Source organism: Brachyistius frenatus, unplaced genomic scaffold (assembly GCF_029030835.1).
Source record: "Brachyistius frenatus isolate BFR_SWC_R1_liver_20210118 unplaced genomic scaffold, ASM2903083v1 Contig_164, whole genome shotgun sequence".
Classification (NCBI taxonomy): domain Eukaryota; kingdom Metazoa; phylum Chordata; class Actinopteri; family Embiotocidae; genus Brachyistius; species Brachyistius frenatus.
The window spans coordinates 116,994-144,344 of NW_027210763.1; the positions used below are offsets into that span (position 1 = coordinate 116,994).

The 27,351-nt window shown below is 43.4% G+C and overlaps 1 long non-coding RNA gene across 1 annotated transcript; it reads right to left on the reverse strand.

The window, feature by feature from the left end:
* Positions 1-716: 716 nt before the first annotated feature.
* Positions 717-27,351, reverse strand: LOC138631747 (uncharacterized). The gene is made up of 4 exons (XR_011311741.1): positions 26,911-27,351; positions 16,337-16,390; positions 2,052-2,192; positions 717-1,110 (listed from the first exon to the last, which is right to left on the reverse strand). It is a non-coding gene; the product is annotated as an uncharacterized lncRNA (long non-coding RNA).

Here is a 27,351-nt window from a genome sequence, read left to right on the forward strand (position 1 = left end):
GCCTCCTCCTCCTGCTCCTCCTCCTGCTCCTCCTCCTCCTTCACTCAATGACCACCGAGGGCCAGTCAGCGTTACTGGGACGACCACACACACACACACACACACACACACACACACACACACACACACACACACACACACACACACACACACACACACACACACACACACACCACCCTCTTTATATCACACTCGCCAACACACACAGAAACACACACTGATGGACGACAACGTGTCAGAGTCAATTTGTCTCACAGTCAAGCTGTGCGCTCAGCGATGCTCCTACGCTTTCTCTCCGTCTCCCGCTGGATTCTCTCCCTCGCTCCTCACACACACACACACACACACGCACACACACACACACACACACACACACACACACACACACACACACACACACACACACACACACACACACACACACACACACACACACACACACAGCTGTAGCCTGACTGCTCTGGAAGTCTTTCGATGGGAGCTGATCCTCTTCTTCAGTCTCCTCCTTTCCTTCCCTACTTTTTTTTCAAACTTTCCTTTCCCCCTTGTTTTCTCCTGTCTTTGACGTCCACCTCTCACTTGTCCTTCAGTCCTTTGATCTGACTAACTGCAGCGTCCGTCTTCGGTAAAGTCCAGCGGACGGATGCAGCAGGTCCTCGTCCTCCTCGCCTGCGCTGCCATCTGTGGGAATGTCGAGCTCCAACGCTCGGCTTTCTCTCTCTCTCTCTCTCTCTCTCTCTCTCTGCACTGAAGCGACGTAGCCAAAGAAAGCTGGCAGACTAGTGGAGAGCAGTGGAGAGAGGGAGGGAGGACGGGAGGAGGAGCAGAGGAAGGGAGGAGGTCTGGCCTGAAGGATGTTCCATCACGGCTCTAGCCATCCTTGACACACACACAAAAAAAAGCCTCTCTTCTTCTTCTTCTTCTTCTTCTTCTTCTTCTTCTTCTTCTTCTTCTTCTTCTTCTTCTTCTTCTTGTTTCTCTGGATTTTTCTTGTTTTCGTCTGTCTGTGAGGTTCAGTTCGTCTCTCTCTCTGTTTCAAGGTCTTTTCACTCCTTTTCACTCCATCGTCTGCGTCTGCCTTTTCTCGCTGAGGCACCGAGAGCGACTCTGCTGAAGAAAAAAGGAAGAAGCCATTTAAAGCAGCTGCTCTGTTGCAGCTTCTCTCCTCAAACACAAAGTTTATAAAAACAACAACAACAAAAAAGTTGGGCTGGAAAGTTTCACTTCTTTGTATCGAATGATGAAATCTTTAATGGAAAAAAAAAAAAACTCTTTAAGACGACAGCAGCAAAATCAGAGTTTCCCTTCATCGCCGTGTTGATGTCAGTTCTGCAGTTGGGTTTTTTTTGGAGGTTTTTTTGGTGGAAAAAAAATGACGGTTTTATTCAGGGACGAAGGAAACGAGTGAAAAGTGGTGAATGGAGTGAAGTCATGTAAAAAAAAAAAAAAAAAAAAAAAAAGACAAAACCAATCAGTCCCAAATCTCATCTTCTCTCCAGCTGGCATTGAGAGGACGACCGGTGGAAGGGTGGGGGCAGCATCTGTCCTGTGTGTGTGTGTGTGTGTGTGTGTGTGTGTGTGTGTGTGTGTGTGTGTGTGTGTGTGTGTGTGTGTGTGTGTGTGTGTGTGTGACTTTCTCCCTGTGATTTAATGTGTTAAACTAGGTTCACACACCGTCTGCCAGATGCACTAATTTAATTGTGTTCCACAGTTGTGCCAGTTTGTGTGTGTGTGTGTGTGTGTGCGTGCGTGCGTGTGTGTGTGTGTGTGTGTGTGTGTGTGTGTGTGTGTGTGTGTGTGTGTGTGTGTGTGTGTGTGTGTGTGTGTGTGCGCATGCCCTGTTGGCAGGCAGGGGAACTTTCATGGGGCTACTGAGTTTAAGGTGACTGCTGTTTAGCTCTAATCTGCTCAACTGTAATCCGAGGATAGAGGACCCCTCCGGTGCCCACTTCCTGCCAGCTGTCGGCCCCGCCCATCTTCATGTGATGCCCTCTGAACACCTGCTGAGCTCACCTGCGCACACACAAACGCACACACACAAAGAGCTCTACCTCAGGTCCTCTGCAGCTAGTTTTCGGACGTGCGTGCGGCTCTGGATCTCGAAGGCACCAAACCATCGCTTCCGGCAGAGTTCGGATTATTTCACGGTTAAACGTCCGTGTGGAAGTCTGGCTTCCTGTTATGTGGAAAACCTGCAGAGACACAGAGAGATCTAACCGAGATCTAACCGACATTAACCACCATTAACCACCATTAACCACCATTAACCTCATTAGACCACATCTTTCCCTCTTTACTTCCTGTCCTCTCGGGCTCGACCAGCTCGCCTCGAGACGTTTGGCTTTCTATTTATTCGCAGGCTGTTTTTTTTTATTGTTTTTTTATTTCTTCCTGTAGTTTCCTGCTCTTCTTCTTCCATTTGTCCCTCAGACTGTCCATCAACAACAGACAAGAGGGAACATGCGAAAAAAAACTAAAAACTTCTGCTCTTTGCTGTTTGTGTGTGTGTGTGTGTGTGTGTGTGTGTGTGTGTGTGTGTGTGTGTGTGTGTGTGTTTGCATTCAGTGTTGAATATATTTCAAAATGTCACTACGCTGAATTGGAAATGCTGAAGTAGACTGACAGCATACAGATTGACGGAGCGTGGGGGAGAATATGAAGCAGGAGGAGCAGACCTCCCGTACAAACCGGTCATATCTGCTATCTGCTGTGTTTTACTGCTGCGTCTGCATCTTTTTTGCTCAAATTTGTTCAACAATTTTTTTTTTTTATACATCATCTAAGAAGAAAGGCTACGATGAGAAAACACTCAGCTCAACTCCCAAATGTCATCAGCTCGACAAAAACAAAACAAAGATTAGTGAGTCGATAATCACCGCGGGCGGATTTCGGTGGAGCTTTTTAAAACTCTTGACTCGATTCTTGCTGTAAAACAATAATTAAAAAGAACCCGCTTTGGATTTCACCTTTAAAAGAGCTATTTATAAATCAGGAAACAAGAGAAGAAGAGCAGACAGAAAGGTCAAAATCCTGCAAACAAACCATCTGTTGCATTGTGTTTCCTTTGTGCTGTTAAGTCCTTAATGTACTGCTTCACATTCTCTTATTCAACAGTGCTTTTTTTTAAAGCCTTTTCTTTAAGCCTGTAGTGGATTTAAAGAAACGAATCAATCAGCAGATTAATCAGTGATGGACTCAAGAGTTTAGTAAAGACAGAGAAACATAATTTGCCAGATGAAGGGTCACAAATCAGATCTTTCATTGGGTACCACATCGCTTATAAAAGACGTGATAACTAATCATACTGCGAAGACTCGTCTGCTACCAACCTACCGACACCCAGCAACCAATAGATTATTTTCCACTACTCTATTTTTGATGCATCGCCATGGCAGCCAGGAAGCGATGCAGGGTTGTTACAGCAACACAAACCACCGCGTCCCCAACCTTGACCCGTCTAATCAAGAGAACTGGGACGGATTTGAAGCATTTCTTTCCTTTTTTCTTTTTTTTTGTCTGTTTCATTTCTGTATCTGCAGCAGAAACCAAAAGCAATATTATAAACGACACGCAGACTCACTGTGAGAATGTGTTGTTCTGCCCACAAACTGGATGTAAAAGTGTTCGTAGCTTCGGGGTCTGAAAAATGAGGCCGATGCAGAATTGTCTTAAGCTGCATTAGAAAAGAAGATTTAAAAAGACCTGTTTTTGGGGGCGTGTCTGTTTGATTGACAGGCCTGTGGTGCAGTCAGGTTACAGCTATTGGTGGGCGGGACGTAGTATCGTCAGGTTTCTGATCAGATCGGTCAGATCCACCTCTGGCTCCTCCCCCTTAGCTCGCCCAAATATGGTCACTTCCTGCTCCAAACCATTTCAAACTAGCAAAGATGGCGACGGACAGAATCTGAACTGGAGGATTCATAAACAAACCGACGGGTGACATCACTGCTTGGTGCCGCTGCAGTTTGAGTCCTAAGAATTTGCCGCTTTGCTTCTTTCGCCTGTTACTCTTCCATTCTTCATCCCCTACGACGACCACTTCCATTTATCACTGAAGCCGAGGGACGGCATTAATTTGAAGCATGATGACGCTCCCCCTCAGCCCCTTTATTAAGAAATGCTCCCAATGCAGCTAAGAGCATTTGTTATTATGTTCATTACTCATTTGTGTGAGCAAATAACTGTTGACTGCGAGTGAAACAGCTGTCGGTTAATTTCCGCCGTATTTGTTGTCCGTGATGTCCTTCTGCGTCCGCGCAGCTGTCGATGAAATCGTCCGGTAAAGGATTCATGGCGTCGAGTTTTTTCCCCCCAAACGATTGCAGTTTTTTGGGTTTTTTTTCTACGCGGCTCATTGCTATGCATCACGACGCGGTTCATCTATAATGCATCGATGGTCGCAGCGTCCTGCACGCTGCAGCTGAAGAGCAGCATGTTTCTCATCACCTGTCTCTGAGTTCCAATATTCACACACCTGCTGAACTTCTGGGTTTTCATATTCAGCCCATTTTTTTGTTGGGTTTTTTTGTACTGAATGGTGACAGTTCTGTTGCATTGATTTCATTTCAGCTTGAACAAGAGCACCTCAACTTTAAACTGTCAATCACTTCTCCCACCGTCATCGGCTCTCTCGTGCTTTTCTTTGCTTTCCGCGTATCGTCCAACTCCTCCAAGTTTGAGGCCATCAGGCCTTTTACAGCCGGTAATTATCACCCACCACCGTTCTCCTCTGGAACAATTGCTCTATTGCAGATGTCTTTTTTTTTTTCCTCTCTCCTGTCGAGTGCCGCGCTCTACGACGCCCTCAGTCTAGTCGGGCTCTTATTTACTATCTCTGTGTGTGAGGTTGTCTAATGACTGAACAAAGCAGTGACTAACTGCGGTACAAATCTTTCCCCCACGTGAGCGCGATGTCGGGCATTTTTTAATTGTGCGAAACTCTGATCCAGTTTGCTCCGCAGAAACAGTAATTGCATGTGTCACACAGTTCAGTTCAACATTATTATATTTAACACCGAAACTCGCCCTTCAGACATGGACAGTTCTGCATGGGATGAAAATATGGTTATGCAGCTGTAATTGCAGACAACAAAAAAAGGAATTCTTTCTGAAAAGGTTGCCGCCTCTTCATCTATAATTTCCCTCAAGTCAACAAATTCCACACGACTTGGAAATGTATCGCCCGCGTTGCCAAAGCTTAATATAGATCATCTCTGTGTGCCATAGCTCTCCATTGTTGTCCAAAAAGACAAAAGCGACATTCAGATCCACTTAAGCTCTGTGTGAAAAAAATGCAGCCCTCTCATTCATGTTGAATGAGGCCAGCGGTGGGGGTGCCAACACGGGCCGCTCCGGCTAAAAAAAAACTAAAGAACAACAAGCCTAAACCTTTTGTTTGCATACTAACCTTCGCTAGTTATCCCTGAAAGTACAAACAGAGCCTGAACGGCCTCAATGTCAAAACATCTGCTTCAAAACATCAACATTATTATGAGAATGCTGGTGCTGCTGAAAACACTCAAAAACAAATTCACTTTTCGCTCCTGTTTGAGAAACGGCATGTTTTAGGAAACTGTGTCGTCATTTTGAAGCAACTTTTAAAGGTTTAGGCCTTTTGAGTATCACAGTGAGGGAAAATCAGAAAGTACCGGTAAAAACCAGACTGAATATAAAAGAGTTTGTAGCTTCAGGGTCTGTAAAATGGTTCTGATCCAGAAATGTCTTCAGCTGCAATACCAGCGAGTGCCACTAGAGGTCGGCTCCAAAAAGCCTCCGGCTCCATAGACTCCCATTCAACTTCTCTCATCAAATCCAAAGTGAATAAAATGTGTCCATCAGTTATCTCGGTGTTGTTAGCTAAAGTCTCTCCTTCTTCTTAGTTTTCTGGAGGTCCATCTGAAAATAATCCCTCATTCATTAGAAAAGAAGATTCAAGAAGACCTGTTTTTGGGGGCGTGTCTGTTTGATTGACAGGCCTGTGGTGCAGTCAGGTTACAGCTATCGGTGGGCGGGACATAGTATCGTCAGGTTTCCAATCACATTGAGTCAGATCCACCGCTGGCTCCTCCCCCTTAGCTCGCCCAAATATGGTCACTTCCTGCTCCAAACCATTTCAAACTAGCAAAGATGGCGACGGACAGAATCTGAACTGGAGGATTCATAAACAAACCGACGGGTGACATCACTGCTTGGTGCCGCTGCAGTTTGAGTCCTAAGAATTTGCCGCTTTGCTTCTTTCGCCTGTTACTCTTCCATTCTTCATCCCCTACGACGACCACTTCCATTTATCACTGAAGCCGAGGGACGGCATTAATTTGAAGCATGATGACGCTCCCCCTCAGCCCCTTTATTAAGAAATGCTCCCAATGCAGCTAAGAGCATTTGTTATTATGTTCATTACTCATTTGTGTGAGCAAATAACTGTTGACTGCGAGTGAAACAGCTGTCGGTTAATTTCCGCCGTATTTGTTGTCCGTGATGTCCTTCTGCGTCCGCGCAGCTGTCGATGCCGCTTGGTAAAAACACACTTTTTCATTGGAAAATATAGAATATCACCAGATCTGTTCCTTAAACTTGATTTAACTTGACTTTCTACGGGATGTCGGAGATGTGAAATGTGAGGATGCCCACCAACAAATATCATCTTTAAAATGTTATGAAGTGTTGTTAGAGCCGGGCAGCAAACGATTTAGGCATCAAAAAATACCATCGCCGCTCTTCCACAACCCTGCAGCACTTTAACCAGGGAGAGAGAAAATAGTGAACAAACGTATTAGCATCCCCTGAATATCTGACTCGGACAAGTCGCAGTGACTTTCCTGACTGTTCTCACTCATCCGCTGCAACAAAGCTAGATTTAGACTTTATTAATCCCACAGTGGGGAAATTTAGTAAGTAAAGCTGTCAGCTGTTCGCCTTTACACCTGCATGTGTACTCCTGCATCTGAGCGACTCCCCCTTCCAGGTTTAATTACCCGCCTTATAATTACTTGCATTAACTGTTGCCGTCACTAAGCAACCTGCTGCCAGCCTGCCATTAACCTGCCTGGGAGTCTTGTTCTCTGCCGTTCCACGCCTCTTTATTCCCTCTCTTCGTGTCACATCCAATTTTTTCATCAGCGAAAATCCGGCGGCAGAAACGTGTGTTATTAGCAGCTGCTTATCGTGGCGTCGATCGTCTTCAAAGATTTCTCCAGATCACCCATCTCATAATCTGCCCTCACCCCCAAACTCCCACGTCTGCCTCCGTCTCCTCTTCTGTTATTGCTCGATCCCTTCCCCCCCTCCCCCTCTCTCCCCATTCATCACCACCTCCTCCAGTTCTGACTGGAGTTCGAGTGTGTTTATGACGATGTGAGATTGATGCCGCCATTACGGGTGCGGCGGCGCCTCGGCGAGACACGTGTCCTCGTCTCTTCCATCTCACTCCAGTCATTAGCGAGTTGAACTCGTCGCGGTTCAAACGGGTTCTGATAATTGTCTCATTTGTCTCCTGTTTTCTCGCCGTTCCCGTCCATCACCTTCGCTCTCATCTGTCTTCCCGTTTCAATCACCGCTGCAGACGGCGCGAGTCAGAAACCATAACATGCAGCCATTTTGGTTGTTACAGGTGTCTCCTATGTCTCCTCTGCCCTTCACCCGTCCTCCGCCTGCTCTGTCTCTCTGCCCCCCACCGTCCCTCTCCCCATCACCTTGTTTGTATCCTGACTGCGTTGCCAATAGCGATGTTTCGCTGCAAATTGCACACAAGCAAGGTCGTCATCTCCATCGACATAAAACACACAAGCAGGTTCGAACGGACAATCTCGGTATGACGTGATTTATGTTTCCGTTAAGAAAGCCTCTCTTCTTCTCAGAGGCCGGATGTAGACTTCCTTTTGAACCACATGTTGACAACGCAACTTTTGTGTCGTGAACATTAATGTTCACGTTTTTGACTCTGTACTCTGTGCGCTACTGGAGGACTCCACAAGAGGGCGCACCAATGAAACAAGGATATAACTAGAACATCTGTATATAAAAGTGTTCATAGCTTCCGGGTCTGAAAAATGGCTCCGATGAAGTGCCTTAAACTGCAATACCACCTAGGGCCACTAGAGGTCGGCTCCAAAAAGCCTCCGGCTCCATAGACTCCCATTCAACTTCTCTAATAAAATTCTCAGTCAATAAAGTTTGTTCACGAGTTATCTCGGTGTTGTTAGCTATAGTCGCTCCTTCTTATTAGTTTTCTGAAAATAATCTGTTATTAATTCGAAGAGAAGCTTCAAAAAGCTGTGCTTGTGTCTGTTTGATTGACAGGCCTGTGGTACAGTAAAGTTTCCGCAGTTGGTGGGCGGGGCTTAGTATCGTCAGGTTTCCAATCAGATCGAGTCATATCCACCGCTGGCTCCTCCCCCCAGTTCGTCCAAATATGGTCACTTCCTGCTCCAAACCGTTTCGAACTAGCAAGATGGCGACGGACAGAATCTGATTTGTAAAATGGAGCACCAGGTTGACCAGCAAAAACCTGGACTGACGTTAACGGTGCACTTTTTTACAACTTGTTTTAATCTCTGTGGGTGAACAACGTTCGTAAACTCGCACGGAAACATGCAGCAGCACACGAACATGCAAAAGATTAAAATGTGAAAGATTAATATTTACACATGAGCAGATGTTTCCTCTGCAGAGAACCGTTCTTTTTACTATTTGAAAAATACACCATTAAAGTAGCAACACGGTGAAACTGCAGCCGGCTTTTAAAGGAACGGCAGCCGACACTCTGATTGGTTTAATTCATGTCACACCTAAAACACACCTTTGATTAATAAGAGCCTTAGTGAAACCTCTTTGAAAGCATGCGCTCCTCTTTGCACTCAGATTATCTGATGTTAATCTCGCTAAAGTGGATTTGGCCACGGCCGAGATGAACCTGTACTTATATCGATAAAATAACTTCGTCTTTCAGGTCTGTTTAATTCGTATCTTGTCTTTAGTTCGGCAGAAACTGCAGCTCCCCGAAGCTTTTCTGATTAGTGTCAGTGTCACTTAGTAAACATGTTTGTCCGATCGGTTAATTTGTTCATGCAGTTTATTCAAAAGTCATAAAAACATGACTTCATTTGAGTCTTGATTTTAAGACCTTTAGAAAAAGTGAAACATCTTCAGTAACAACCATTTCAGTGAACATACTGTAAAAGGGAAAAAATTAAAACATGGGAAAAACTCAACTAAAGCAAGATGAGAAAATAATCGACAACGCAGTCAAATAGTGGCTAATTTGAAGGGAAAATAATGGCTTATTTCTCACCGCATTTGAAAGGGTCTCCATTTTTATAAAACTGCAAGTGGAAAAGCTTTGCTACACAACTGGGCTGTAGCCATGGAAACCCCACTATCTATACCCTTTGGAGATTAGTCTCTCACTCTTGCCTTCAGTTAATTGTGTCATACGGCCACTCTGATTACACTAAATTACTGCAAAAAATTGGCACAGTTATACAATTTTACAAAATCATGTTCCAGCTTGATGAATCTGCCCATATGTCCTGATCAAAGGTTGTAGAGATACAATATGTTTCATATCAGAGAGATGATATATTCGAACTGTGTCAATCTGTTTCTGAAGCCAGTGCAAGCTACACTCTTCAGACCCGTCTGATATCAATCATGTTATTTACCTGTCACAAATTTATCAATCAACTAAAAGAAAGCTGACAAGTTGTTTTGGAATTTAGCTGAAAATAAATAATCTAACATTGTGAGGCTGGAAAAATTTAATGTAGTGGCTGGGAGGTTGATTTTTACTCTTTATTTCCCAGGGAAAATGCAGTTTTGTAGCGTAGCAGTTATAACTGCTGCCGTAAGGACCAGGTTATACTTGAAAATAAAGAGTTTAAAAGCCAAATGTGACAGGTTGCACATTTTCAGACGTGTCCTCGCTAGGCTGCATTTCAAAGATGCTACATCATCAAACACCGTCAAAGGACTCTTTGAATTTTTAAGGATGCTTAAAAATTCCTCCAAGGACAGAACTCTTCAGAGTATTTTTTTTCCAAAGGATGCTTCAGGTGTATCCTCAATCCTGCACGCTCAACAAATATTTGACATAGCTGTAGGTGGCGATAATGTTCTGCTTGATTGCAATTCACCAAAAGAAGAAGACAAAGACGGAGAAGTCTCTTCTTAATAGCCGAATATTTATGAGCGATTGTCGAATAGTATTTTTTGTGTAAAATTCCCATCCGAAAGGTGTTGGGGTTTCTTCAGCTACCCGACCTTCCAAGAAGCATTTTGGACAGAGCGTACCGGCCCTTTAAGAATACGTTAATGTTAGATTTGAAAAGTTTTCCACCTTCCTATCACCTTTCGTTAAAAAAAAATGCTTTAAAACAAAAGTTTCTCCAGTGAAGCCTATAAATAAACACAATATGATTCCCTGGCAGCATCAGTTTCTTGGTTTGGTGCTTTAATACCTAAAAGATTAACGGTTGCAGGTTTTACATTCAGCGCGCGGTTCAATGAGACGGAGAGCTGAGGTGTGCGGCAACATCACAGGAAATCTCTGAAGGAACTAATCCTTTAAAATCTTTACAGGTAACTCAAAGAGCTCTCAAAGAATTTCTCGCTGACACAAGAAGTCAGTATAAGTCCTGTAGGATGCGGGTTGTGTGCTCCTTCTTTTTTTGTTGTTGTTGTCTTTTCCAATACCATCACAGCAGTATTTTGAATAATTCGAGAGCTCTGCAGTTCCTGAGTGCAATTTCCTGCTTTAGTACAGTCAGCATGACTATAATTAGATGAGCCGGGCTCCTGTGGTATAGGATCCCTTCAGTTCATTGTCCGTTTTATTAGGTACAGCCTAGAGAGTCTAGTTAAATCCAATTCAAATTGATTGGTGGGAAGTGTTTTTTGTTATTTTTTGGGATGTTTTACCGCGGTGCATTATGTTCAGAGCTGTTTCGAATATTCAGGCACGCATTTCTATTTAAATAGGGTGGACACAAAATTGGACACACCCCTGAAAAAATCCACACCTTTAATTATGAACTCAACATTCAGCAGATTTTTTAGATATTTTTTTTTACACTTTCAACAATGACACCAAGCAACAGAACATTATGACTTTCATAAAAGTGAATGTTATTTTGCATTAGATTGTAACTACAGAGGTATTGTTAAAATTTATATCTTAAATAATTTATCCAATTGAATAAATGTGCAACAACTAGTCGACTTTTGGCTTGATCTGATAGCTAGTTGATGAGGAAAGCCTTAGGTGTACCTAATAAAGTGGCCACTGAGTGTATTTGTATACATACGTAGCCACATTCAGTATCCTGTTAATCTTAAATCATCCTTTCATCCATAAATCTCCTGAACACAGATTTGTCCTATTTAATCAGATTTCCCCCGTTATATAATAGTGTCATATATTTCTATATATGATGCTTATCATACATTAGATTCAATGGTTCAAAATATTATTGATATCTTTTGCATCATTTTTCTGCACTTTTCCTGAAGTGGAAACTTTTGACAAACAGTTTATGGAATTACAATTTATAATTAAGGTGAGAAATCACAATATGCACATGCAATTATGAACACTCAGGTTAACAAAGTAGGCAGAAACTTTTTTCTTTTTTTTTTTTTTTGCATGGAAGATGAAAGCAGCTGCACTTGTTTTCCTCAGAGGTCCCAGAAACTGACAAAGAGTCACAAGGATTATCGCACCAGATGGAAATTTGCATGCGGAGGAACAACAACAACAACAACAACAAAAAAAGGCCTTCCAGACGCAGCAAGCTGAAAAACGTTGAGGACACAGTAACGACATCGTTGGTGAGGTTGATAACGGGCGAAGGGAGCATTCACTGCGGTTCACTGGGTCAAATCTTCTCCAAAAATGAAGTCAACAGCTAATTACTCGCCTACTTGTGACTGGGCCGACATATGACTCGGCCATGCAAACATTTCTGATATTCTCCTCAGCATCCCAAACAGGATATATCACCTTCACAGGCAGGCAAGTGCTTGGTTTTAATATTTATATGCACAGTGCACACACATATCGTTCAGTAAAAGAAGTTAGCCTCCTTTAAAAAAAAGTCTCCAGAGCGACGTGAAGAGCTGCGTTATGAGACAAATAAAATTTACATCATCTAACATGAAAACAAAAGCAGCCTTAATCTGTTTTTACATCAGTGGATGTCGGTGTTGAGAGCACAGCTGGGACTACAAGAATCATTGTGCGGATAACATATTCCCGATAATATTACAAGTGGTGCATTTTAAACGGGAAAGCCAACGAGCAAAAAGAGAAAAAAAAAAAAAAATCCTCCAGGAATTTAATGTGAGACTTATTTTCAATCAAATCATTGTCTTCTTCCCGCCGAGTTCGACCTGACAGTGTTGTGACTGGTATTAACAATCTTTAATTGTTAATACCAGAGTTTGGGTTTTTCATCAGCAGTCAGGCAGAGGTGGGTGGGGGAGAGGGGGAGGGGAGGGGGGTGGTGCGAGGAAGAGTAGGAAACAAAGATAGAGACAGAAAAAATACAGAAAGAGAGAAAGCTCCCCAGTGGCCAATTAAACACATCAGATGTGTTTCTGCTGGAGGAATTCAAATGAGTAATGCCTGACTGTTTATGTGTACGAGTCTCTTAATGCTGCGTGTTTGTGTTTGTGTGAGACTGGCAGGAAAAGAAGGGCCACGTGAGAATAAATTAGTGATCTGACTGCTGAGGAGACCGAGTAGTGTCGTGATGCCCCTCCGGTGCTGCTAGGAGGCGCCAAAGAGGTCACAAAAGGGTTTTCAATTGGGTTTTTTTTTCATGAGGGCGGCAGATTCTGGAAGGCAAATCACAAACAGTTTTTGAGCACCTTTATTGTGAAAGGATTCGGCTTTTCCTGTTAAAGTAAAAGACTTGATGACCGCTAAAGGAATCGGTAACATTAAGGGTGTTTGCCTCGATTTCAGATTTCGGCCGTCGCCATCTTGCAAGCTCGCAGTAGTTTGGAGCAGGAAGTGACCATATTTGGATGAGCTGGGGGCGGCTAGCGGTGGACCTAACTGATCGGATTGGGAACCCAAGGGCACTATGCCCCGCCCACCTGTAGCAAAACCTGACTGCACCACAGGCCTGTCAATCAAACAGACACGCCCCCCAAAAAATTTAAGCTTATTTTCAGGGATTATTTTCAGATGGACCTCCAGAAAACTAATAAGAAGGAGTGACTTTAGCTAACAACACCGAGATAACTGATGGACACATTTTATTCACTTTGGATTTGATGAGAGAAGTTGAATGGGAGTCTATGGAGCCGGAGGCTTTTTGGAGCCGACCTCTAGTGGCACTTGGTGGTATTGCAGTTTAAGACACTTCCGCATTTGCCTCATTTTTCAGACACAGATGCTACGTCCACTTTTATATTCAGTTTTAGCATCTTTCAGCTGATTGTTTTGGAAAAAAACAAGCCACAACATAAAAAACTTAGGAGCCATAGCGTGACACCGACACAGTGCCCTCCAGTGGACCGACGGGTGTATTACACTCGTTAGCGGGATACCGGGCTGGTCGTGCACGCACCGGGTTTGCGAAAGAAAAGTTTGTCTCAGATTTTTCCGCCAGCAGTATTCTGCTCTGCAACTTCACTTCTATTTTCATCTCCTGCATTGCATCCACGTCGTCCCTTCTCCTCCCGGTCGGCCTTCTCTTGTAACCAGCGATCAATAATCCTTCTTCAACGAGTCCTGAAGTCTCCACATTTGTCCGACTGCCTCGCCTCTTCTTTCTCAGCCCGGTCCTCTCCTCAGTCTTTGTCCTTTAATTTATTTTTATCTTTCCCTGCTTCCTCTCTTTACTGCCTTAAACTCGGAGCGCACAGATATACCTGACCCCCCCTGAGTCAGAGCTCTCCACTTAAAAGACATATCTTCCTTTATTTCAGTCGACTTTTTTTTTTTTTTTATTCAAGTGGTATAACGCCTGCATCTGAATCAGATGGCCTCGCATTTGTCCAATTTAATGGGAAAAAGAAGAAGAGTGCACTTTAAGAGCACTTCCGATCTGTCTTCTCTGACAGCTGAATAAAAGGTAGCGGTGAAACAATCAGCTTTTTTTTGTTGCTGTTGTTCGTCCGCCCTCCGTGTAGTCTCTCTGTTTTTATTTGTCCTTCAGAGGACTTTCACACGCATTGTATGGAAATGTTTGTTTCAAATGGGTTGTGTTTGTAAAGCGGGTTTCTGCAGAGAGCACAATTCAACCATAAAAAAAAAATCTATACTTCCTCTTTCTATTATTCATTGCTCACTTTCAGACACCTCCATCGCTTCATCACGCTTTGTCTCACGCGGTCAAACACCTTCTCATCATATATTTAAGTCTCGGTTGCTCTCGGTGCCACCGCCTCTCCTCTCGCCTCTAATCATTCAAAGCCCTGCTGCCAAACATAGATCGTGACCTATACGTTCCTCACGACAGGACCGAGCCTCGCCGTTTGTTTCGAACTGACCTGCTCACCGTCTTTTTTTCTTTTTTTTTACTCTGTCAAAGGAGTGTTTTCTATGCTGCATCGGCAGAAACTATATTTAACCGTTGTGAAATCCCCGGTGGTGATATTACGTGACTGTTAACACGAACATGTGCTCGAACGTCCCCGGTGTCTAATTGCTGTTACGATTATAAAAGATACGGGCCTAAAATAGCATCACAACGTTTCAGGGTGTTTCGGCGATAACGATATTCTTGTACATTATAACAAAATGATGTTATTATATATAAAATATTATATATGTGTTGTAGTTTTATGTCAGCATAAACTTCACTGTTTGCCTTTAAAAAGTCAGTGCAAATCAACTTAATACTGATTTGTTTTGACATTTTGACATCTGATCTTTAGTACTTGTGTCCTCCACCGTGGAGACGCTTTCAGCCGTCCATGTTGTTGCTGTGCGTCATTTCTTTTCCATACTAATTTTATAAAATCCATTTCAAGAAAAAGAAGTTTACATGACGGTTCAAATCTTTATAGTTTTCATGCAGTTTAGAGGGGGAGAGTTTAACCCTGGTTGTTTTCTGAAGCTACAGTTTACAGATGGCTCCCTAAACGCTTCATGTGCTGTCGGTAGATGCTACAGAGAAGTCTTCAACTAGTTCCAAATGAGTAAAATAAGGTCCAATCCGATATGAAACACTGGACTTTCCTTCTTAAATCTTATACTAGAAAGCTTTATTTGGCCCTTTATGAACCAGTTTGACCACACAAGAGTTGCGTGCCCTGAAGTATGCGTTTAGGAAACATGTTCATACAGACAATGACTGAAAACTTAAAGAAATGAATACAGAAAACAACACATGCTTATTCAGCTGGTTTGAGTGGAGCTCAGCTATGTGAATAAATGTTACTAAACATGAGGCGCTCTGAGACACTTATATTTTGTTGAAGTAGCTTTTAGATGAAAAAAGGTTTTAAGACCGATGATCTACGTTGACGAGCCGCCTAAGTCGAGCCTTCGTATTGTCAATGTTGAGGCTAAACGGAGCAAAAGTTATGCGCCTTGAAATGAAAACATGTTTCAGCCTTGGTATCGAAATTTGGTACCAAATGAAGACGCATTTTTCAAGAAAGTATCAAAGAAAATTTGTCAGTGCCATAAAAGTACTGAAGTTTGGTACCGCTTAGTGCTCATTTGGAAAGCCTTTTCTCTTGTAAATATATGCAGCTTTTATTCTAATACATCACTTCTCTCTCTTCCCCCTCGTCTCCCTGATGCTTCGCGTCTCTGGGCTCTCCCTCCCCTCCCCTCCCCTCCCTCTCCTCTTCTTCCCATTAGTCTTCAGCCCTGAAAGAGGTGAGAGGAATAATAAAGGGAAGACGAGGAGGACGGTCCTCCGTCCTGAGGCCCGGCGCCAGCTGCTACCGCTGCAGAGACGATCCATCCAAAGCTCAGGCGGGCGGGGGGGATGACACCGCTTTGGAATTCAGCCCTCGACACGAACTCTGTGGGTGAGGCCGCCTCGGTGGACCTCCGGACCTCCGGCCGATACGACGCTCTGCCCTCGGAGGGATAACACAAGTCACCCGAACCGACGCTCTTATAGGCAAGCATCTCGTATCTGCCATGTGCACAGATGGCAGGAAGTCTTCTCATCTTTCCTCTATCTAATGGCACATCGCCACATGGATTGTAGACTACATTTAGATGAAAGGAAACCGAGACCGCACGGCCAATAACGACAATGGAGGAAGAGGTTTACAACTTCAAACCGAGCCACAAAAAACTTCAGCACAAGTAAACTTCCAGCTGCATCCAAACTGCAGTAACGGAGACACTTTTTAATGTTGTCTTTACCTTCTGTTGGCGCTTCAGAGTCGGTTCAACCAAAGCAGGAAGGAAGCAGATCACCTACAACGCAAAAACACAGCAGAGAGACGGAGATGAATACCCAAGTCTACCTTTCAATGCAGGCTTGATGCAGATAAAGGGACATTCAACTCAGGATATTCCATTTTTAAATCAATTAATCTCCCAAACAAGCTGGTCCCCTCAATTTCCAAGATGCAACTCGACTTTATTCAAACTGTATGCCTCCAGTTTGTAAGAGATATTCTGTGACTAAAGACTCTATAAACCAAACAGAAAGATTGTTTCTACCAACTTGCGCATATATTTCAGTCCTAAACTGTCAGGAAGGAGGATGAAGCTCAAGACTGAGTAAATAAGCTCGACACTCGTAGACTTCAACAGACAGCGTCCGTTACATTTTGTCGAATTAGGGAAATCAGCAGTGGAGATCCTTGTAATGCTACAGGAAGCCTCATTAATTCTCATCACTCCGCTACGACGACAAGATAAACTTGAGTTAGCAGCACATCTGTTGTTTGTGTCACATTTAACACAATGCGCACACACACACACACACACACACACACACACACACACACACACACACACACACACACACACACACACACACACACACACACACACACACACACACACACACACACACACACACACACACACACACACACACACATACACACACCACACATACACACACCACCCACGGACAAAAAAACAACAACTGTGAACATAATTATGTCTCTTTAACAGACGACACAGTAACTCCTGTCCAAACAACAGTGAAATATTCAACAGCTTTACAAGCAAAAGTTGCACCTTTTAACTGACCTGATACGGAATCTGCTGTATGAGTTTAATCTAAAGTAAATGTATAGTAATATATATATATATACACACACACACACACACAAGAGGAGGAGAGAAGCTTTAGATTAACACTGGTAATTGTAAAGAATGAGCAGCGTCAGCGAGTGAGAGACTCTTTCAACATCCATTTGGGAAACAGAGTGGATTTTTTGTGCAGTGGATGCACAGACTGAACAACAGACCGTTTCCAAAGGCCGGTCTCTATGGAACCGAGTTTATAGCAGCAATAGAAGCATATCAGAGCTTAATCGATTTAAAAAAAAAAAAAAAAAAGAGCAATATGTCCCAACAGGGATGATGAGATTTCTATCAACAGCCGTGTTTAGAAAAACAATCAGGAATACGAGAAAGGAGTTTACATTTAATGCACAATAACCACACAGTAAGCCCTTTAAAAAAAACAAGATAACTAAAAATTTGGAAAAAAGAAGAATGCAGTCAGAATTTTGTCAGTGTTGCCATGACAATAAGCCAGCCTGTTATCAGTTATCTGAGTCAGATGTCACAGTTTTGGTTTCTACTCATGCTTGATTTGCAAAACACATTTTTTGGGGGAGAAAATGAGCTAAATTCAGAAGTAGAGTGCAGAAAACATGGTTGAAATCACAACAGCTGTCGCGAGGCCTCAGACCTACTAAGTTTTCTTGAAAAGAGCGAGCGGGAGAGGCATCCCGGCGCTCTCTCTCCCCCGAGTGCTCTTTCACCGAGAGATGAGAGGGTGAGAAGAGACGCAGAGATGAGAAGGTTTCTGGGAGACAAGAGATGAGATGAAGTGAACGCTTGACAGACAGCAGCCTTGGGAACCGCCTCACAACACAGACAGAGACAGGCACAAAGAAAAACTCACTTTTTTCTAAACTTGAGGAACGCAGCCAGCAGCTTATTCCTTTACGAGTCGAATTAACTGGAAAACACTGAGGAGGGATACGTGGAAATCGGACAGGAGCATCATCGCTGACGGGTTCTCCGTGTCAGCGGTGGCCGTGAATAAAAGGGAAGCGATGTCAAGTGTTTGCGAGCGAGAAGCGTCTGGACATGTGTTTTTCAAAGCTTTAAATCTGATCATGTGTGAGGTGAAAGAGGCTCCCCGGTGAGAACACGGCGTTTAAAGAAGGTACAATAATCCTGAGAGAACAAAGCCCTCAGACAGCCAGTAAGCTGATGTGATTGATAGCTCTGCTGTGTACCTTCCTATTGGGACCAAAAAGGGAGGACACAAAGAGGCGTGACACGCACATGCACGAGCTAACCTGACACATGCATGCAAAAATACGAGGAACATTTTGTATTTTTTTTCTTTTAGCTGCAACTAGACGGACTAGTGATGCATTTAAATGGCAAATAAAAAAAGGTAGGTTTGTTTATAAAGCACCAAGTGCTTCACAGAGGCATAAAAAGTCTTTAAAAATAGATATAAAATGTAAAAAAAACTGATTTATTTAAATCAGAAGAGAACTGCAATATAGCAACCATGAAGTTATACTTCCAAAAAGATGTAATGTTTCCAGGCAAGTGGTATTTTACTCTCACTCTGGACAGACCGAGTGGTCCCCGTCACACTTCATCTCCCAAACTAACGCTGGAACTGCTTTCTTTTACAGACACGGTGACATATTGCAAGCACCTGTCTGATATTGCGCTATATTACATGAAACAGCCCGAGTCGCTCTTGCTCGGGGGCGACTTCGGGGGGAATCTGGGGACTGTCAACGCGAGTGATTTAAAGAGCGAGCTGCAAGACGGTCCTGATCATGCTGACAAGAAGAATTTTACTTTACTTCTACGATGCCGCACCAGCAGATATGACTAATATCTAACAAATATAATCAGAGACCGGGAGGAATTACATAACACGTTAGTGCACAAGTCCAATATGGGTTTGTAGCAGCACTGAGAAGCCCCCAAAAAAGTTATTTTTCAGCTAAAAACTCCCAAAAGAAAATCACAGAATTTATTCCTACGTAACAATCTTGAACTGTATTACTTTAAACTGCATTTTCCAGTTGTTAATGCTTATTTGATCTAATGTGTAGAATACAGACAGTCATTTAAAGCAAAAACAGTATTGGACAAAAAAGAAGGCATCCGTTCTCGCCATAAACTGGAGCTCAACAACTGCCGTCAAACTTTAAAACCCTTTGACGAAGCTGATGCGAAGCATGTCTTGAGTTTGATCTTTGTAATGTTGGAGCTTTGTTTGCTCTGCACATCCAACATCAAACTTACTTCATCTGGCGACAGAGCTATCCATTAATTTATGGATGAGTGGATGGACCGTCTGCTCGGTGCTTTGCTTTTAAACGACGGTGCGCAGCTGTGATAGACTGATGATCTGCTATCTTTGCCTGAAGAATTTGTACTGCATGTCATCTTGTTAATTTTTTGTGATTTTGACAGAACTTTCTGACGGTTGCGGTCAAGTTTGCAAACAGCCTTCAGATGCATTATCACCACCTTCTGGTAGTAGTAACGCATTACTACCGGTAAAAAAAATCCAAAGGAAATAAGACAGAAATTCAATAATCATGACCAATCCTTAATATAGAAGCCTTCTGTTTGTGCATAGCTACATTCAGACAACATTTACTGCTACTGCATCATATTAAAACCGTTTCACTCAAGAAAACAAACAAAAACAAGCAAAAAAAAAACACAGGCATAGTCCGTGCTTCTCATCAAACAGAAAGGGTTTACGGATTCTTCCCTGATGACATGTGGAAACAACGCAGGCCGTTTGGCCAGAATGACACCAAGTTGTGGGAACCGACGGTGTCCGGTCAAGCAGGCCGGACCACACCTTAATCAGCAGCATCTGGTGTTCCCGTCCACGCTCGACAACAAGTGCATCTGTTACCAAGTCCGTCTGTTTGATCGCTAGTGAGTCGGTCGCCAACGCTCTCCGTTCAGCAGAGGGAGCAGCAGTTTGACACCTCGATGTCTACTCTCTATATTCTGCGAGCGCTGTGCAATTGTGCAAAAGATCCCTTTGGGAGTAAAGCCGACTGACAGAGAAACTAACCTTTACCGAGGCGACATCAACTGGATGACCCGTGTGTAAAGTCCCTGTAGAGCAACAGTGACTGGGACTGTGTCATTAAAGAGAGAAGAGAAGACTAACCCAGTTAGGCTGGCGTTGCTCTATTAAAAATCTGTCTGCTCCCTCGCTATCAGATTAACCTATTTGAAGCTTTTCCTGATGAGTTAATTAGATGAGATTGGAGAAGGCTTCTGAGTCCCGCCACCGCAGATTTCTAATGATGATACGACGATCATTGGCTTCAGCCTCGGTATTGGGCATGTGAGCAGAAGAGTGATCTATAATTATATTATTTGGCCGAGCTTGAATTCCAGAGAAACCCTCTGCAGAGCAAAGCACGTGACAGCCCGGAGAGATAATCTGATATTTGGTCGGTTGTTTCGTGGAGCTGGAAACGTCTGAATTCATCGTGCTCCTGGTCGTGTCCGGTGGATCAGCTGAGGGAATTTTAATAGCGTAATGGTGCTTTCAGTCCACCTGCTTTCTTTGACACCCTTCATGAAATACATCAGATGGGAACCGTTTCCTTTGGCTGCAGTCTGCTTTCACAAAGCAGAGAAAGAGTGAGCGTGAGAGAGAGTGAGAGAGAGAGAGAGAGAGAGAGAGAGAGAGAGAGAGAGAGAGAGAGAGTCTGAGTGACTTTGGAAAACATTGAAACCGTGTGCAGCTGAATTTTCAAAACACAAGAGCAGCACGAGTTGATGATGCACCTCTACTCAAACATACAATCAAAAAGTCTGTCGCTGTGAAGCACGAGCAGAACGCAGCACAGTAATCCACATGAAGCAGGAGGAAGCTAAAACCTTCAAGAGGAAGTATTCAAAGCTCTTGATCCACACGTTTCTTTTGTGACCGCCGGTACGTGAACATTCGTGGTTTCACCGTTGGACCTGGAACTGAAGCAGAGAAACATCAGATTTTGGGGTATAATTTTTTGGAGGACAGAAAGAAGTCGCAGATAACCGAGACGGCTACGGTTGTGTTGTTGAGGGTGAGGAACTCGTCCATTTGTCATTTGTCAGAACCCTGTTGCCATTTGCAGCAAATATTTTCCCCCTCAGACGGCTCAGAAGGTCCCGGTGGAACTCGGTGTTAACAGTCTGACTATGGGGGACGAATTCACGGTGACACCAACCTCCGCCAACATCAAAGAAAACCCAGCTGGTGTCTCCTGACCTGACGCGCCTTCTTCTTCGATCTTGGACGGTGAAGCTCCGCCTCCTCTTGAAAAGTTGAACGTGCCTCAGAAACACGTCGCCCGGCTCGTCGCTTCATCGCCGTCGACTTTCTGAAGACTTTCAAGGGTCCCTGTTGACGTCTTCCAGAGATTGACCACAAAAATCTGATGTTTCTCTGCTCCAGTTTCAGGTCGGTGGTTGAAATCATACCGAGCCAAAACAATTCGGTGAAAAGCTGTTAAAAATGTTGGAATTTCAAGGCATTACATTAATCAATCAAACCAGTTTTTATCATTGATTTGATTTAAACAGTCATGAAATGGTGGTCTTCGTATATTTGCGCTTTTAACAGCGGTAGCAATCCAGTCATTGATTAGTAAGTAGACAAACTGAGTGGAGATAAATGGACCGGCGCTGCCCGTGTGGTATCTCATCAGAAGGTCTGAGTGGCTACGTGATTGCTATCGGAGAAATAATTAGAGATGAACAGCAACAATACCAGATAACCTTCAATCATGTGGCAAACAAACGCAGACGAGCTCAAAACTAAAGTCCATTGATTTCCAGTAATTCCTATAACTACGCCGCAGAGTAAGAGGGCCTGTGGGCTGCTTTATTAGTTTAAAATACCCGTGGAAAGTGAGCTGAGCATGTGTGGTGAAGTTAAGTAGTTTGCCGTGATTGGATAGAGCGTGTGTGTGTGTGTGTGTGTGTGTGTGCGTGTGTGTGTGTGTGTGTGTGTGTGCGTGTGTGTGTGTGTGTGTGTGTGTGTGTGTGTGTGTGTGTGTGTGTGTGTGTGCGTGTGCGTGTGTGTGACAGAATGGAAAACCGTTACTGTAAGCAGTTTAAAATGATGGGATTATGCGTGTGTGTTTGTCCTTTGCAATTTACATGTGTGTGAAGATGAAACCCCGCCGTGTTCACAGCGGCGAGTCCGAGTGGTTTAAAAAAAAAAAACGGCTGCACGGAGCACTTTTTCTACTTTTCTACTGAAATGCGTCGTGAAATCAGCCTGCTGCCGCACGCACAAGTCTTTCATGAAGACCCCGTAAAGTTCACTTCTCTTTACCTCCGGGCCGCCGTTTAAAACTGAATGCACATCATACAAATTTCTTGGGCTCATTAGGCGCTAAATTTGCTGTCGCAGCCAGACTTGCGCGTTAACACACACACACACACACACACACACACACACACACACACACACACACACACACACACACACACACACACACACACACACACACACACACACACACACACACACACACAGAGAGAATGCTTTCATGATGAAATTTTAAATATGTTTCCTATTTTCTGATTTGCATTTCACCACAAAATTAAACTTCCTTGCAGACAGTTTTTTTTATTTAAGTTTTTTTATCATGAGACTCTTAATCCTGTTCCCCTTGCTGCATTTGAGTTTGTAAATGTTTTTTTTTTTTTATTATTATTATTGTATATTCTAGGATTCCTTTGTTGGCGCCACAAACCAGAGTCAGGCCAGGAAAACAAGTGTCAACAGCAGCCACCTGCTGAACGCTGGTGCAGTTTCTGGTAGCAGGTGGTTAGTTTAGTTTGGATTCCCTCACAGCCTCATCTTTTCTTATCTTTTTTTAAATCTGCACCAATAGCAGGCTTTTAGATTAAATTTACAAACGGCAATTAACGCTATTTAACACATTATGGACATAACCAAAGCCCCTTTAACTTTGATTTTGATCGAGTGGGAGTTGGAACGAATACAAACCAGCACTTCCAAAATGAAAAAATAGATAAATAAATGTTATGTAAGCGTGTGAGTGTGTTCGGACGTGGACCCTTTTTCTTTTTATAGTTGACACATCAACAGTTTGTTTGTACTCACGAAGCCTCCAAATCTGTTCTCAGGGTTCTCCGAATCGAGCCGTAAGACAATGAAGTGTCAGAGAGTGTTTCTGCGTACGGTCGGTTTAAAGGCAAGAATCCTATTAGCAACCTCTTGACTCCGTGCTTAGTTTGTCAGGTGACATCCCATGTACCTGTGGACATGCTAGAGTCTTGACTTACTGTGTGTGTGTGTGTGTGTGTGTGTGTGTGTGTGTGTGTGTGTGTGTGTGTGTGTGTGTGTGTGTGTGTGTGTGTGTGTGTGTGTGTGTGTGTGTGTGTGTGTGTAACAGATCAGATAATCCTCCCACCATCCAAAAACATGCATCTCTGGTTAATTGGTGGTTCTACAAATGTCCCTTAGGTGTGAATGAGAGCGTGGACGGTCTTTGTTTCCGTCTGTCTCTATGTGGCCCTGTGATGGACTGGCGATCTACCCTAAGTGAACTGGGATAGGCTCCACCCCCCCCCCCCCTCCCACCCGTGACCCTGTTCAGGATAAAGCAGGTATAGATAATGGATGGATGGATGAACAAAAAAGACACAATAGAAAAAAGTCCAATTTACCCCAAACATCTTTTAACAATATATCTGTCATAGACAATAAAATCAGATTAAATATCAGATCATTACTTCATTAATTGAACTACATAAGAATACTATAGTCCTTGAAACTATAATTTTTTTTCTATAGTTAACATCTGCGGTTAATTATTTCAAATAAACTGTTTTGTCAAATATCAGATGAAAAATGCATTTAAAAAAAAAAAAAAAGTATTTATCCAAAACTGCATCTTTTTGTGGTATCAGTGCCTCTGCTCCGTTCAAACACTCACATACAGTATGTATGGAAACAAACTCTTCCTCCGATTGTGTTCCTGTGTTTGACAAATTGTAAAACATAAGTAATTATTCATAAGGCTACTTGGCAAATTCGTTCTTTACATCTTGTTTATTTTCGACATCGCGCGTGTTGCTGTTTTGCTGATTGACACCATCCTGCGAGCTTATCTACGCTTATAAATAATTTAGAAAAAAATGAGTTGACAAAAAAAACAAAACACCTTTTGTTTACTTTGCCTCCAGCACATCTAAATAGCTGTAAACACAGTGTGATTTCACAAGTTTTGCATTAATTCCCAGCTTTCCTGAGAATATTAAAATGAGAGAAAAAGGAAAGAAGTTAAAAGTGCTGCAAGGCCTCCGTGAGGACAACGTTCCCACTGCAGGCATATTAAAAAGGCAGATTTTGGGCTTATTTAACCTCTAAATTAAAATTCATAGAGAGCAGATTTACAGCGATGACGTCTGACAAATTGATGTGCTCTGCTCTGGTCCTCTTGGTTATAAAAATACAAAACAAACGGCCTGAACTAGGACAGCGCTACGTTAGCCCGAGCCGAACCGCGGTGTCTATACGAGCATATGATTAGAATAGACGGGGTTTTAGGTGTTTTATTGGCCGTGATTACAAAGGCAGGCCTGCTTTGTTGAGGCTACATCTAAGCCTCTTAAAAACCAGGAAAAATCCAGAGTGGGAATTTGCCTATTGTGCTGGGTGCATTGGACCCACATGATGTTTGGCAAAGCGTTCATTCATGAACACAGAACACAGTTACTGAAATGATGCGAGCCGTGTGTTGACGAACCTGCAACATGATCAGATAATGAGGGTTGTCACAGACGACTTTGCATCCCTGAGTGAAGGCTTGCAGGCGTTTCTGGTGTCATTAGTTATGTAAGTAAACCCCGAGTCCAGGTTGAAGGTTTTGACATCTAGTGTGAGCCGCTTATACCTTCAACGCCGGCGTTAGAGGATGAAGTGTTGTTGTGGTCTTTTAGAAATATGGAGGCTGTTTTCTGCTAAAGTTAGAACGCTTTTGGATTTTTCACACGAGATATATTTCCGCGTTTCTTTTCAAAATGACGGCCGCAAGTACCGCTTGTCACCACAGGAAAGAGCGCAAAAAGGAGATTTTTACGTTAAAGAGTTCTGTAACATTTCAGTGTCAGGTAAAACCATGTTGTGAAGGAGCGTGTTGACGACGTTTTTTTCTTTGGTGTGTTTGTGTCACAATCTAATCTCACTCAAGTGTCTTCAAACATTATGCATAAACAATCTTATTTACACATTCAGAATTATGAACTTTGCGTTTCTTTCCTTTACTATGCATCCGTGTAATAGAAACGACCTTGAAACACCCCCAAAAAAAAATCATCCTCTTTCGACCACCATTTTTTCCCCCCGAAATATCGAGTTGCTGCACGGTCAAGAAGTGTGCCACATTTCCAGCCTCGATCAGCTGATCGTTAGATCGTAAAATGTATTTAAGAATAACCCAGACGAGACAATCAGTCAATCATCAGAAACATAAATCAGCTCCAGTATCGATAATGGATTCATCTTTTTTTCCTAGAAAAATTCCTAATTCCGTCTTTTTATTTTCTATATTTAGACATTTGGAAATTTCCGCTTGGGCTAAATAGATAATGGGTGATTTTACACTATTTAATCAATCCGTAATTATCACGCTTGCAGCCCTATTTATCTATAAATGTAAAACTCAAATCAGCTTGTGTTCGTTGCATGTTGGGTATGTTGGTACAACTTTCTTGCACAACCAACGAGCATCCTTCTACATATACGACCAGGCAGCAGAGAATCCCCTCGTCTATATGTATATATTAATATATATATATAAATCTTCACCTATTTTGTGTCTGAGCAGGTACAAAAACAAACTGCCCCTCCATCTACTCCATCCTTCAGACTCACTCCGACCGCTGCTGGTGTCTCTTAGCAACGCCGGCAGGCAAATCAATGGAGGGGGAAAAAGAGAGAGACACAGATGAATGAGGGCCGAGAGCACAAAAGGAGAGGAAGATGTGCAGGGGAGAGCAGAGAAGGGCAGATGGGTGTCAAGCGTAGAAAGAAAAAGGAGGAAGAGGAGGGGGGGTGAAGGAGGAAGAGGAGAAAGGGGATGAAAACGAGAGGAGGGCATGCTTTAAATGCCAAGTCACTGCATGTCAAGTCATTTGGGGATGAAAATGTCAAAACGATAAAGTGGACTGGGTTTTTCTGAGGGTTGCATGTTGTCTGCACACTGACTGACTACATTTCCAGGAAGTTAAATATGCAGAGAGTTGTCGTGAGAACTCTCCTGAATTAAATCTGACTTCGAAGCTGAATAAAAATAATTTTCGTGTTTTCACTGCAACTTTTTTCTTTATATTTTGATTAATAAATCCTGCAGGATTAAAGTAAATGAAGGCTTCTTTGTGTTACCCAAATGATGGCCAAAAGGGGAGGGGGGAGGGGGGGACAAAAAGGGGGATGAAGCACTGTCAGGGAGGTCAACGACGACAATGGATCTTTGGCAGGGCACAGGGAGATGCAAGGAGCCGATGGCCTCCGACATCAGCAGCTGACAGGGAGGAGGAGGAGGAGGGGGAGGAGGAGGAGGAGGAGGTGAAACAGGAGGAGGAGGAGGAGGAGGATGCCCAAAAGCACAGTTTAACCAAGCTGTGTTTGTGTGCCCCCTAAAAAAACAACACGGTGCAGCAATAAATAATCAAATCAAATAAAAAATGCTTGTTTGCAAAAGACTCACCTTTCTTGTAGTTGGTCTGAATATAAACCAGCCGGTTCCCTCTCAGGGATCTTCTCCCCTGATGCCTGCTGCTTATTGCGGGCAGCTCGCAGCCGTGCGGTCACGTTGTCTGCATCTCAACGTGCGACTCTTTTTCTGGATACAAGAAGCCAAACCAAAGCAGCGGGATTTAAATGGACCTCGGCAGCGGTTTCAACCTTTCAACCGAGCACCGGGTACCAGATGTTTGCTGCGGGCTAGTCGCCCCGCTAACCCCGCTCGCTCGCCTGGATGAAAAACGAGTGATGATGTCGATGTCCAATGAGGAGGAGAGAGAAGAGGAGACCGTTGGACTGCTTCTCCGGTTCAGGACGGCCCTCAGCGACGAGGCAAGGAGGAGCAGGAGGAGGGAGGCGGTGTCGGCTGGTGTCTTCCTGGGAGGGGACGGTCCTCCGTTACACC